Genomic DNA, 15,358 nt, shown 5'->3' with positions numbered 1-15,358 from the left:
TACTGAAGAGCAGGGATACAGATTTGAACTCAACACAGCCTGTGTAGCAATATTGAAACAAAAATACTGTGATGTTGGAACTCTGAAATAAGAACAGAAAATTTTGATGGAAGGTCACAGAGCTGACATTCATTTTCCTTCCACAGATGCTGGTGACCTACTGAGTATTTCCAACGTTTTCTGTTGTCACTGCATGTAGTACATGCATTAGTGGTTGGATATTCTGTAGACAGAGGTTAAAAAGAGTCATTTATTTGGATTTTGTTCAAAAGTGGCTTCAATTTTGTCCAAATACTAACAAAATCTGGCTCAAAATTCAAAACCGTGTTTGGCATCTGCCAACACATGAGATTGATGTTCCTGAGTGTAACAAATGTGTCAAAATAAACCCATTGATTTTATAAACAACTCTAATGAGTCATTATAGCTAATTAATTAGACTGAATCACTGCACACAACCAAAATAATAGACATATGATCTACTTCTCAAAGAAAACTTCAAAGAAGTATTTCTGTTATGTTTCTCCATGGAGTCAAGTCAACATCTGCTAACCAAGTATCGTAGTGCTACTGACATGAAACATGAAGTTATCATGCTTAAATTAAATATAATAGCTCATTAGACAGTTTTAGAAATAAACCAGTTTTGAGTTTTGAGCCAGATTTTGTTTTTATAGGGATCATGAAATTAATGAAATATCAGAAAAGCTAAATCTGGTTCATTCATGTTCTCCAGGGATAACCTGCTGTCTCTACAACCTACAAGTGACCTCAGACCTACAGAAATGCGGCGACTTTTAACAGCCCTCTGAACTAGGCCAATGAACATCTCTGTTGCAAATGGTTTATTACCACCTACCCAAGGGCAATTAGTAATAGGCAATAAATGCTTGATTCGTCATCAAGCCTCTAAGAAAATAAAATAGACAAAACAGAAATTGCAAAATCTTGATGCTCTCCATAGCTCACTCTTTGCCCCAATTCTTCTTTTAACTATTCAGGTTACCCTTATTCAGGTATGGACCTGTGTACAATTTCAAAATTAGTATATTACCTATGTGTTTTGCATGTATCAACCTAGGTAAATTTCAGTCGATAATTTAGATGCAAAGGTTACATTGATGAATGGATTCTGATCTCACCTGAATACCTAATACAAGCCCTTTCTGGCAAAGGTCACTGGCTGAATGCTGGCTGATCTTTCCTCTCGAGCCCAGAAGTACTGGCCAAATTTAACATCCTTACCATGTCCTTGTCTATCAACTAGAATTGCATAGATTATGGGACTGAACATAGCACTTCATAGATCATACTGACTCAATGAAATACAATGAACCATTTTGTAAAAGTTAAACATAGTAGCAATGACAAAATCTACAGCTATTTTATGCAAAAAAATCACAGAATCTCTACAATGTGGAAGCAGGGCATTTAGTCCTTCCACATTGACCTTCTGAAGAATATCTCACTTCCCCTTACCCCATCCCTGTAACCCCACAATTCCCATGGCCAATCCACCTAACATGCACATCTTTGGACGACAGCCACCAGTTTTGAGCCTACCACTTTCAGCTACGTTTCAGACATACTCGTACCTGTCTCTCGGTTCCTACATGATGTATGTGAGACTTCTCCTTTTCGATCAAACTCCAGTAGATTAAAATTCAAATAATACTGGCTGCCACTCACACAGCTGCCTCTTTCAATGGATATTCTATGCAGTGGTTGTATTAATATTTCAGGAAGGTAGCTGAAGACTGCATCTTCTGACAACTAAATGACATTTGTTGTCTAAAGGCTTATTCAATTAGCTACAGAAATTGCATTTTTGGACATCTCTAGCCCTATCCCCAAAAATGAACAGTGCCCACAACATCCTTGGTGTAAACATCAACACACATGTATATGGGTAGGGAATTCAGTCCTTGAACTTATTCTGCCATTCAAATAGACCATGGCTAATTTGTAATTCAATTCCATTTACCTGGTTTTGACTCCTATCCCATGATAACCTCACCTAACAAAAATTTATTGATTTATGTTTTGAAAAATTTATTAAACCTAGTATCTTAAACCTACATAATCTTTTGGGGAGTGAGTTCAATATTTCTATGATTAGTGTGGAAAAGTGCATCATGATTTCAATCTTGAATGGTCCAGCTCTAATTTTAAGACTGTGCCCTCTTCTGGATTTCCAATCAAAAGGAAACACTGTTTCTGTGTTTACCTCATTGAATCCCTCTATTATCTTGAACAGCTGAACTAGAAAATCTCTCACACCACGATATTTAAGGTAAGAATGTTCAGAAAACAAAGAAAATAGCATTCAAAAACAAAAACATTTGTCTTCTAGTAAAGCTATGTGGGCAGGCAATCCAGCACTTTCACATTCTGTTTAAAACTGCAAAGCACATATATAGAACACATAAACACCAGAAATACATACAAAATCTACACACACACACCTACACAATACACAAATTATCTTGATTTATATATACAAACAAAGACCCATATAAACTCTGGTACTGAGACACATTAATTTCCATAATGCTGTTTATTCAGACTTCTGACAACTGAACACCACATTGGAACCAAAAATTACTTCGGGATTTGAAGTTGAAATGACATGAAATAAAGCCTTTACACATGACATGACTGGAATTGGGAATTAACTATTAGGAATTCATACTACTTATTACTTTCAAGTTGAAAGCAAATGTTGTTCCTGTCAATGTGAGCATTGGCCAAGTAATCTGTAAACAACAAAATTTAGAATCAGACAGGGAAAAGTCACTGATTGTCCAGTACGTAGAATGCCTCATTTGAAATAAAACTTGAAGAAGTCAGATAAAGGCTGATATAAGGATACATTTCAGAAAAAAAGTGACCCTTTTCAAAATCTAACAATGAATGAAAATATATAACCGCCTGCATGAGGGGCATGTTGATGTATTACATGAAGGAAAGCAATTTTTTTCACTGGTCAGTTAAGAGAACATTTCCGAGGAATACAATACCATCTTTTTTTAAAATGTTTTCTCCTCACCACCGCCCCCCCACCCCCCCCACCTCCCCAACCACCACTCTCCAATATGTGGAGAGAGGCACTTCAGTTCTGAAAGGGTTAGTTATTTAGCTGCTCAGATGCAGTGCCTGGATGTTTGGTGGTTTCTATTGAATGGGATCTGTTTAAAGCAGCAGGGAATCCAGTTACAGCCAGTCTACGAGACCCGAATATGAATAAGAAAAACAGCTCACAAATACCACTCTAAACACTTTAGAGAAGAGGGAAAAAAAATCCTGCATCGATGCATGACGGTGAGGGAGGGGGTGGGAGAAAGTGGGGGTTGAGGCAAACCACGACTGAAGGCAATTGATAGATAGCTGCACAATAATCAGCAAATTGCCAAGATTGTATGTCATTCAGATTATATGCCTAGACAGGATAAAACCAGAAGAGCTGGAGGAGCCCACCAAATGAAACCCAACTCAACTGGAAATTGCATACAAACAAGGTGATGGAGAGATGTTCTTGTGCAACTTGCAGCTACGATCATGAAGCAGAAAGACTGTATGCTTACTCCATTCCAACAATATCATCTCTATTGATTTCCACATTTCAGCAAACAAAAAGCATTTATTATTTTTATATGGTGAAATGTCATTTTGTCAACTTGCACACACACTCACTTGGCTAGACTCAATCTCCATGACAACAGCTAGCCTGGAGGTTGTTTTTTTCCCCTTCTATCAGTCCAGAAAGATCAGTTTTTTTATATATGCATAATTGGAAGAAAAATCTTGTTAAACAATATTAAAGACAATCTATATACAGAGCACAATACAAGAAGCAGGAAACTCGGAGCTGCAAAAATATCCCAATTAAGCAGCAGGAAATTTCAAATCTATTTGCATTCAACACCAATTTCAGACTTCGTACCAAATCCATCAAAAACACAGCTTCACAAGGATAGAAAGATCATCAACCACCAGTGCTTGAGGGTTTTTTTTCTCTCTCGCCCGTATCCTGGAGCAGATTTCCTTCAGATAGACACTTGTTTTTTTTTGGTTTGAATAATATGGAATATTGTTGGTTAACAGCTGGAAAGATGGAGAAATATTCAAAGAGGCGGTAGACGTCTGCAGACGGGAAAAAGGTTCAGTGGGGCAGGCAAGCAAGACGGAAGGCTAAGCTAAATAACAGAACAGAGAGAATAACTAATGTGATAAAACCCCTCTAGTGGGTGCTGGGTCCCCGCTTACCGCTCGCATTACTACCTCCTCCTCTCCTCCCGATCCATCGAGGGGACTCTTACCTGGGACTGGCAGGGTATCAGGAGCAGTCTGATGCTGTGCAACTCGCCGCTAGTTCCATGCCTATGTCCCGGAGGTTGATGGTGCGCTCTCTCTGCACTGATTCGACTATCAAAGCGTTCCCACCGCTGCCTCTCCCTCCGCCGCTTCCCCTTTCACTGCAAAAGCTTGTTTGGGGTGGTTGGGGAAACCGTAGGGGGCCGCGGGCACGAGCAATGCGCGGGCACACCAAAGCGCCGACGTGACCTGAATACTGATCAGCTTGTGAAGGAGTGAGGCAGACTGAGTTGTGGGCATTTACTGCGTCCATCTATTGCCACTCCACCAGCCTTAACCAAATCTGAATAGTACAGCATCTTGCCAGTTCCCCAACTGGTGTCAAAGGGCGTGCTTTAGATTTTTTTTCAAAGAGATAGCTAGAGAAAAGGTCAGCTCAGGAGAAGGAAGCTCTCCCTGTGAAAGATTATTGGCCCAAAGTTTGCTCGGATGGGATATCTTGCATCAAGCACCATTAGGTCGACTTCATCCCTAAACCCTTCTGCTCGAAATAAATATCCGACAAATTGCTGGAGATAGAAACATAGAAAATAGGTGCAGGGTAGGCCATTCAGCCCTTCGAGCCAGCACTATCATTCAATATGATGATGTGATTTCAGTAACCCATTCCCACTTTTTCTCCATACCCTTTGATCCCTTTAGCCTACATCCAGCTCCCTCTTGAATATATCAAAGGAACTGGCCCCAACAGCTTCCTGTGAGAGAGAATTCCACTGGTTCACAATTCTCGGAGTGAAGAAATTCTTCCTCCTCTCAATCTTGAATGGTTTACTCCTTATTCTTAGACTGTAGCCCTGATTCTGGAACATCTGAAACATTCTTCCTCCATCTAGCCTGTCCAGTCCCATTAGGATTTTATAAGTTTCTGTGAGATCCCCCTATTTCTTTGAAATTCCAGTGAGGGCAAGTCCAGTCAATCAAGTCTTTGGAGATATGACTGATAAAGAACACAATAATAAGTGCGTAGGTCTATCAAGAACCTTAGTGAACAATAGAATCGTTAGGCAATAAGATAGAAGAATCTCCATAGAATGGTGACACATTCACATATAGCCTTAAAAGGTTAGAATGGTGACAGATGTGAAAGAGACTATTCAGCCCATCATGACCATGCCAACTTTCTGGAAGATTAATTCACTGGCCTATAGCCCAGTAGATGATCTACTTCAGATAATTCTCTTGTACTTCCACAACATACTCATTCCAAATCCAAATCATTCTTTTAAAAAAATTCTGGTCACTGTTGCTTCTTTTGCCATTTACTTTACACAAGTGTCCTCTGGTTCTCAACTCTTCTGCCCATGGGAATAGTTTATTTTTTTCTTTTTAAACCAGTCCACTCTTCATCTTAAAAAAACTCAATCAGATCTCCTCTTTCCCAAGAAGAGCAGCAAATGAGAAAGAAAAAGACAAACACTTAACAAAATAGGATGGAGTATATTCTAATTAAGTGCAGAAAAAGAAACAGAAAGGAAAGAAAGATTGCATTAAGGAAAAAACAGACAGGAAGGCAAAATAAAAAAAACAAAGTATTTTTTTAAAGCTTCAAATTTTGAAAAGCTCTGACAACAATTTACTACCCATAGGATTAAGATAATATAATTTAAATTGCAACATTTCTGGTTGATTAAAATTTCAGGGTCATAAATCTTCTTATTTTGAGCTTAATTGGCAATTAATGCACAAATGCAACATCATGAAACTTGCAGTGAGTAGTTGATTCCCTGAGGCTAAGGGAAAATTGCCCAGCAACTTGTGGAAATTCAAAAATCACAAAGTTTCACTTGCTCACTACAAGTTGCTTAAATTTTACACATTAATGACAGCAAACACCATTTAAGACATTGATACGTTGACAGTAAATTTTGGATAGTTGTTGTTCAAGATTAGCTCCTAACAATGATTTGTTTCACCTATGATTTGGAGACGCCAGTGTTGGGCTGGGGTGTACAAAGTTAAAAATCACACCACACCAGGTTATAGTCCAACAGGTTTAATTGGAAGCACTAGCATCTAACCGATGAGAGACTTAACAAACAATCAAGGTATTTTTTAATGTATAATTTCAGTTATATCACACTACAAACTTTTGCTATAAATTCTGTGCCTTGCAATCATGTACTCCACAACCACCTAATGAAGGAGCAGCATTCTACAAGCTAGTGCTTCCAAATAAACCTGGTGTTGTGTGATTTTTAACTTTGTTTCACCTAATCACACCACACTTCCAAATGTTTCTTGTATTTTGTAACGGGTTTTCCCTTTTGAGTATATCTTGAATATCATCCTTTATGTTACTTTTAACAGCAATATAAAATATTACTTCTTCCAACAATCTTATAAAAAATGTTAAGGAAGACATGAACAAGCACAAGCTGTGCAAATGTCCAGCTTGATCGGATCATGTACAAAAAATAATTTACAAAGGCTTAATCTTGCACGGAATAGTCCATACTACATAAAGCTGACCATACTGCCTATCCAAGTCTATGTGCTCAGGTCAGATCCACTTCCTCCTCCTAAAGTCTGCTTTGTTCCACCCTCTGTCCAAACAAGAACCAGTTTCACTGGTTCACTGAATTGTAGCACTCATTCCTCTCAGCAAAGTAAGTTAAAGCTCTGTTTCAACACCTGTGTTCATAATCCAGGCTGACATGTAGAACAAAGTGAGTGCTACACTTTTGCCTGTGCCATCTTTTAGATGAGTTCTCAATCCAAGGTCCCTGACTTGTGGATTTCAAAGTTCATGTGGGTCAAGTTGAAGAACGGAAGACTTTTCATGGTGCCCCAACCAATATGTATTTGGCCAACTGTGTGATTTTAAGGAGTGTTTTGAAAGAGGAGAAGTAGAAAGGTTTAACAAAGGATTTACAGAGCGTAAGGTCAATGTGGAGAGATGAAATTGTTTGGAATAAGATTAGTTAATTGTGTTAAGATACAGGTCAGAATCCCAAAATGCTTTGGGCAGTTTTGGTCCTTAATTCTAAAATGTGTTTTTTGAAGTGACTATTACAGAGACAAAATAATTGCAGCTGTAATTTAAGTGTTCAATGTTCACATTAACGAATTCAATGTGGATTGTTAGTCCCAAAGGAATCAAAGAAATTTGAAACTTAGAGAACAACTTGAGATAAAGAGGGGGTTTGACAACAACTCCCATGCCACCCCCCCACCCATGCAACTGCTCAGAAGAGAGCTACCTCTTGCAGAAATTTTTATGGTTGCCCGTTCCAGGAATATACAAAGGAGGGGTTAAAAGAAAGTCACATCACCAGTCTGTGTGTTATTATTAGTCTAGTGTGGTTGTGTTATTATTAGATCATTATGGATGAAATAATATCTAGTGTGCTATTGAAGTCATAATTTGTGAATTGCCAGTAAACACTCCTATACTGCAGGTACAAACAGATGCATCATCCGTCACTCTCAGCGCTGCAAACCAGTCAAAAAAGGAATCAGAACAGAGGAACATCAATCACCCTACAAAAGCAATAATCTCAAAAATTGTTTGTTCAAGCGACAAACTCAACACATGCAAGCCAATAATTGCCAAAATGTCGTCTTACTTGCTCTTCACGAATGATTCAGAGACTAATCATATAACTTCTGTTTTATTTTTATCTTTTACACATACTCCTTATTTCTAATCTGTATATATATATATGTCTTTGTTTAATATTTATTTTCATGTGTAATGACACTGTTCGTGTTAATTGAAAAAAAAGGCTGGCTAAATTGGCTCCTCTTAAAACACAACTTAATTTGGCTCTGAGAGAAAGATATCCACAAGGGAGGAAATTGCTTTTAAATTGATTTTGTTGCATTCAACTGGGGGCGTGGGTGAATAAAAAAAGGAAGCAAGGTCATCCCTTCTCACCTGGAAACTTAACAGTTTGGGGTAATGGAATAAGCACTATAGTGAATTGGGCACTGGAGTTTGGTCATAACACTTGCAGAATTTTCAGAGGAATTGTCAGAATAGAGAGGGGCAAAGTCCATGGAGTAAGTTGAACAATAGAACAAAAATTTTAAATTTAAGCCTCCAAATTTGGTACTTCACCTTGAGCTGCAGGGTTACAGAGCAAAATTTTCAGCAGTTTACCACATCCTGCAATAACAACAACAACATGCTTAAATCGAGCCTCTAACATAGTAAAATGTTCAAAAGCACTTTGCTGAAGCATCATCAAATAAAATATCAGGCTTCTAAGTGATATCAGAACAAATGATCAAATATTTGGTTGAAAACAGACTCTTTTAAGGAGGATGTCAAGAGAAATTTAGGGACAAAATCCCAAAACCTATACTTAAAAACTACAGGCAAAACTGCAAGTAACCAAACAATTAAGATTGGAAATACAGTCAGTTCTGCTATAACGTGATAGTTCCAATCTCATGCAATCTCTCATTATAAGAAAATTGTGCAATAACCACACCTTTTAAACTAATGGGGTCAGAATCGCATTATAACTAATACACACTTTGAAAGTTTGCACTTTAGATACACTGTTCCCAATTCATCAATCACATTACAGCGAATGCACATTAATGAAATTAATGAAATGTGCATTATAGCCATCTAGTATAAATCCAGTGTCCTCAAATGTTAAGTTTTTCATTTCTGGGACCAATCTGAACATTGTCCAGGGCCAGTACATCCTTTCTGAGATATGGGGCCCAAACCTGCACACAATACTGCAAATGTGGTCTGACCAGAGCCTTGCAGACCCTCAGAAACACATCCCTGCTTTTATGTTCAATTTCTCTCAAAATAAATGCCATAATTGGATTTGCTCTCCTAACTACTGACTCAACCTGCAAATTTACCTTGAGAGAATCCTGGACTAGAACTCCCAAGTCTCTTTGCACTTCAGACTTGTGAATTTTCTCCCCATTTAGAAAATAGTTCATGCCTGTATTTTTCGTAAGAAAGTGCATGAACTCACATTTTTCCATGTCGTGTTCCATCTGCCACTTCTTTATCCACTCTCCTAACCTGTCCAAATCCTTATGCAGTCTCCCCACCTCCTCAATGCTATCTATCCATCTACCTATCTTTGTATCATCTGCAAACTTAAAATTGATCCTGCTGTGACTTATCAATTGGAAACATTAAAAACAGTGGACAATTTGATTGTTCAGTTTTCTAATGCTTCTCTCATTCCCTGTTGGAATTTAAAGCAATTGGAGATTCAATTGAATATTTGTTAGTGATGTTACAAATCTGGTCCTTATTTTAGCCAGTCTCTAATCTTATCTGCTTGTGCAAATGATGCCGTGAGGTTTGGCATGAATGCAATGCTTTTAATGTAATTTTCTTCTCGGACAATCTCTTAGGATTGAGGGGTACCCACTTCCACTCAGGATGGATGGGTTCTCACTGGTTGATAAGCCCAAAGCTCGATTTGCAGATTCTGCATTATTTGGGGCAAGGAGTACATTGAGCATTGGTTAGATGAAGTCAATTTTTAAAAAACTGGCCTGTGTGCACTTTCTGATGCCTTGGAATTGCCTCTACCTGTTCCTGTCAAGATCTCTCAAAATGATCAGTGCCTTCCCAAATGAAACTTTGCAATTTTGGTCATGGCCTGATCTCACAAGTCAGTGGGAATATTTCACTTCCTCAGGAATACTTCAAGGATATCTCTAAACATTTCCATTGCCTTCAGGGAGCCCCATGCCATCACTGAGTTTCAAATAGAGCAATTGCTTTCAAAGTCTGTTGCTAGTCAGATAAACCATATGTCCTGCCCAGTGGAGCTTGTTCTAAAAGTTTAACATCTAAATGCCAGACATGTTAACTAGGGAAAGGATGTTGTCATTCGATTGCCTTTCTTGCCACCGGATATAGCAGATTATGCAAATCCACCAACGGTCAAACCACTCCTGTGCTTTGGAGTACCTGCTTGAGGTATCCAAATCTCTGATGAAAGAGGAGGATAGGGATCTCTGTTCCTTGGTGAACTACAATCTTGATCTTGGGGTTGAGATCCTGGTCCTCAAATATTCCTTTCTCACATCAGACAAAGGCTGATGATGAATCATGCTGTCTGTCTTCATCAAAAGGAAGATTCCAAGGAAAATGGTTTACATATTTTAGAATCTTGTTGATGGTCTTAATCAATGGGTGATGGTGTGAACTGGTTGGAAGAAGGCCACAGATTTCCATGAGCAGTTCTTATGTGCTTCAGAGAAGGAGTCAACAATGACCTAGAAGCTCAGTTTCAGGTGTAAAGTGACAGATACAAGGTAGGAAAGAACTTCAATATTTTGGGGAATGGATATTCTCATTACAAATGATTATGCAAGACAACAGAATTCAAATGGGTTTCATATGGACTAAGTATATAATGGCAAAATGATTTGTTTCTTTGCTGTTTATTATGTGTCAAAGGCAGGAACACTTCCAACACCCTATACCCCACCTCATTGCCTAGAAATGCTTGGTTTGCAAGCTCATGTTTAATTATTAGGAAAAGCCTCAGAAATCCTGGAGAAATGTAATGAAGGCAAAAGCAGGTGTAAGAAAAGGCATCTGAGTATTAAACAATTCCCAGACTCTGTAAAGAAAAAAAATCAATAATATCCATTTTACTCTCACTAAACATCAATGCTAATTTCTCAAAGAATTGGAAAAGTTACAGTGGACAAATGCAACCATTCAAAAACCTTTCAGAATGGATTTCAATTTGCTTGAGTTAACTGAACTCAGTTGTTAAGATGTTGACTTTGTGAGAAACTTGTAAATTTAGAAAACATTTGAGAATGTGAGTACATAATCTACCGGTTAACTCCAATAGCACCTATTTGTTCAAAAGGATATATTATCCATATTCAAAATGTAGCCTGACCAACATTTCTTTCAGTCAATAATTCTGGAAGAATGTGAAAATTGCCATTGATCTTATTTCTATTTGTGAGACTATTCTGACCTGAAAAGGTTGTTTTAAAAGGTGTGTTTACATAGCAAGAACAGTTGTTGCATTTGCAATTATTTTATTTTATGTGAAGCACTTTGTAATATTTCAGAGACATAATTGAATGTTATACCATTGCAACTTTTTTTTATTCTTGGTGTAAATTTTTGACCTGTATCCTTAAATCCGAAAACAATATTTTACCTCTTAGTAATGCCACAGATTTTCAGTGCATCGACAGTTCCTAAAATTATATTTTTATTCCTTTTTAAAACATTAAAATGGCTATCATTGAATTTGAGCCCTCAGATCATATCAACTACATCCATACCTCTCCCCTATTTTTTCCTAAATTACAAAAATTATTCCTTGAAAGTGAAGTCACAGGTAGACAGGGTAGTGAAGAAGGCATTTGACACAATTGCATTTATTGGTCAATACATTCAGTAAAGGAGTTGGAAAGTCATGTTGCAGGTATACAGGACATTGGTTAGGCCATTTTTGGAATACTGGGTACAATTCTAGTCTCCATGCTCTAGGAAATATGTTGTTAAACTTGAGACAGTGCAGAAATGATTTAAAAGGATGTTGCCAAGGTTGGAGGGTTTGTGTTGTAGGGAAAGACTGAATAGGCTGGGGCTATTTTCCCTTGAGCGTCAGAGATTGGGCCTGACCTTATAGAAGTTTACAAAATCATGAGGGGCATGGATAGGATGAATAACCAATGTCTTTTTCCCAGGGCAGGGAAGACCAAAACTAGAGGGCATAAGTTTAAGGTGAGAAGTGCAAGATAAAAAAGGGACCTAAGGGTCACTTTTTCATGCAGACAATGGTGTGTCTGTGGAATGAGCTGCCAGAGGAGGTGGTGGAAGCTGGTACAATTACAACACTTAAAAGTTATCTGGATGGATACAAACAAAAGAAGGCAAATCCTGGTAACTGAGACAAGATGAATTTAGGATATCTGGATGAGTAGGACCAAAGGGTCTGTTTCCATGCTGTATGTTGTAGACTCTATGAGTCTATACTGACTCTATAAATATTCCATCTGGTCCTTATGCTGCATGAGTTTTCAGTTCACTTAATTCAAGTATCTCATGTGGCCATCATTTTCTGAGTAAATTCCAAACTGCCATTTCACTGAAAAACTATGAGAAGTGCAATATTTAATTAGTTATTCCTAAATGGAAAGCATGTGAACAGTGAATAGTGAATCACTTTGCATGCTATAGTATTAATGCTTTAAATAGAAATAGTTAGATTACAGAGGCACTAAAAGCAACCCTGACTTTATTGGACAACAAAGCACATTGCTTCTAACCTGTTTTAATCCGGAGAATACAGGAGTATGGGATAAATTAGCAGTGAGGAACATTATATAAATATTGTGACTGGGTTCAAGTAACAAATGGATAAATGTTTGGAGGGAGGTGGGAGACATAGAAGAGATCCATGCTGCTGAATTTGACCTTTTAAAGGAGATTCTGAAGAAGTTAGAAAGTCAAACAGAAATTGCTGGTAAAACACTCAATAGATCTGGCAGCAACTGTGGAGAGAAAGCAGAATTAATATTTAAAGTTCAGATCTGGAACATTGATTCTGCTTTCTCTGCACAAATGCTGCCAGACCTGCTGAATTTTTCCAACAATTGCTGTTTGTGTTCCTCATTTCCAACATCTGCAGTTCTTTGGGCTTTTTCTTAACAAAGAAGTCATATTGGATTTGAATTGTGAACTCTGCTTCTCTCTGATAGATGTTGCCTAATTTGCTGAATTTCTCCAGCACTTTCTGTTTTTATTTCATATCTTTAGAATTAACAGTATTTAGCTTTTATGTGAAAACATTTTTGAGGTCTTGTCAAGCCTAGTAGTTTTTATTCTGTTTGGAACTTCTTATCTTCCAGAGAAAATAGGCTGACCATTACATAATCTGAAAGCTTATTAAAGGAAGAGTAAGTGAGCCTGATGGAGTACAAATTTAGTCCAGACTCCTGTCTGCTGCACCCTGATTAAACAACAAATGGGCAACTTCAAAGGCAACACCTGCTACCACACCTGCTATTCACCGTTTTGTTGTGTAACTAAACAAAACTACCAAATTAGTGTCAATCAACTGTCATTCTGAAGACTTGTTTTTTGTGAAATAGACATATTTCCACTTTAGTACAACTGGAAAAATTGACAAATTCATCCAAGGCATACTTAGACACTCCAGCATGTCTGACAGTTGGAGAAATCTACTGAAAAATGTGGTGTGAAAGCTTTGTGAACGGGCAGCTGGCCAGTCAGCTTGATTAGTTAGTGAGGATCTGGTAGGCTTTGGGACAGAGGTTATCTGTTAAGGACATAACCTCGAGAAGGAGACTGATAATCCATTCAGTGTTAAAAGATCTGCCTACATTGTTTCACTCCACAGCAGCATTAAGAGGGCTTGATTAATCTGTGCTGATTGATACAGTAGAGGGCGCTCAATATCAAAAAGTGTGGTGCTGGAAAAACACAGCCAGTCAGGCAGCATCTGAGGAGCAGGAAAGTCAATGTTTCAAGCATAAGCTCTTCATCAGGAGTTAACTGATAGTGCATCTCATGCAGTTTCTTCCCTTTTGAAAAATAAAATCTGTTTTCCTGGAATTAAGAAATTATTTTGTCTATTTGTATTTGAAATTTAGTCAGTGTATCATGTGACATACAACAACTATATACATAGCTTAGCTCTGCGTGGAAAAAGCCTAAAACATTGAAAATATTAGGATTTAAATATTGAAAATATTAAGCTTTCAGCCTTAAAATTCATTGAGGCTGATTTTTAAGCACACAAACATTTTACTCAAAGATGGATGCACAAAATTGGTGCTCCTAAATTATCATGGCAGGCATGCCAGCATCTACCATGCCACCACAAATAGTCCACTTGGCAAGATTCACATTTGGCCCTAGTCTCCAGAGAGCCTAAGGTAAGTCTCTGGGGAAATATGGGCTGACAACAGCAGTCAAAGCTGATTTAGAGCCAGGAGGAGCATTTCAGTTTCTTCCACATCAATTTAAAAAGCCTTTTGGGTGATAGCTGCTGCCGAGGGCACATCCATATCCAGGAAAACAGAGAAGGTTTAAGAATAGCCCAGTTATCCAGTTTGGATCTAGAACAGAGTTTTCAGGATTAAGTGTTAAGTCATTCACCACAGAATACCTAGAGCCTGATTAACTTATATTGGCATGAGTGTTGATATAACTGATCTTGTTAAGCTTTTGCTCAATAGTTTTTGTTATACATTCTTTCAAGAGCTATGAACATCATTGGCATGATCAGCAATTATCATTCATTCAGTCATGACCACTGTGAACTTAAGCTGTTGACACTAGAAATAGTGGTTGATGATTGTGTCATTGAAGGTTATTAGGTTTTTTTTATCATTGTAATGGTTGATCCTTGAATTTTTTTCTTAATGCATATGTTCATTACTTGACACTTGTCGTTTAAATATTATATATCACAATTCAGCCCAAGTCAACATAATGTACAAATCCTGCTGAAGCTTGGTAGGCATTATTTCATTATCACAATTGAGCAAAACATTGCAGAATCATTGAAGCCAGGTTCACTTTTGACCTTTTGATCGAGAAAAATTCTTTACTGAGCAGAAGATGTACATGCCAAGGAACCTTGTCCTAAGGAACTCTTGTTGTGATCTGTCGTGCAATGTTTAGCTTATGTAAAACATGAACATTTACATTTGTGTCAGATCAAACAGCCAATCTAACTACAAATTGTCATGGGTTCTTTGGTGCTATACTTCATTGAAATCTACTTTAACATTGAGGGTAGATGCCCTGAATTTTCCTGCAGGAAATTATAGCTATGGCAGGGTCTGATAGTATTTCTGACAGAAACTGAAGTGACTGTCAGTAAGCATTTTATGATTGCTATGGCCTTACCAATAATTGATATGAGGTAGCGTCTGGACCAATAATGATTTTGGTTAAAATGGTACTGATTTTTGAGAATTGGACATTCCTTGACAATCTTCCACATTTTCAGCTGCCTGAGTCACAGCTGTAATTAAGCAGCTT

At 37.8% G+C, this 15,358-nt stretch overlaps 1 protein-coding gene across 3 annotated transcripts in view; it reads right to left on the bottom strand.

Annotated features, from left to right (window-relative positions):
- nlgn3a (neuroligin 3a) overlaps positions 1–4,438 on the bottom strand; it is a 450,359-nt gene extending 445,921 nt beyond the window's left edge. For all 3 annotated transcript variants that reach the window (XM_087992013.1, XM_087992014.1, XM_087992015.1), the window contains exon 1: positions 4,320–4,438. The gene's annotated coding sequence lies outside the window, so the exon portion shown is untranslated. The remainder of the gene's footprint in view (positions 1–4,319) is intronic.
- Between the last annotated feature and the right edge of the window lie 10,920 nt (positions 4,439–15,358).

The sequence above is a fragment of the Chiloscyllium plagiosum genome, unplaced genomic scaffold (assembly GCF_037043375.1).
Source record: "Chiloscyllium plagiosum isolate Xiang-an unplaced genomic scaffold, Cpla_swu_hap1 HiC_scaffold_11, whole genome shotgun sequence".
NCBI lineage: Eukaryota > Metazoa > Chordata > Chondrichthyes > Orectolobiformes > Hemiscylliidae > Chiloscyllium > Chiloscyllium plagiosum.
The sequence above is the reverse complement of the archived record's forward strand: the minus strand, read 5'-3'. Positions and strand labels throughout refer to the sequence as shown.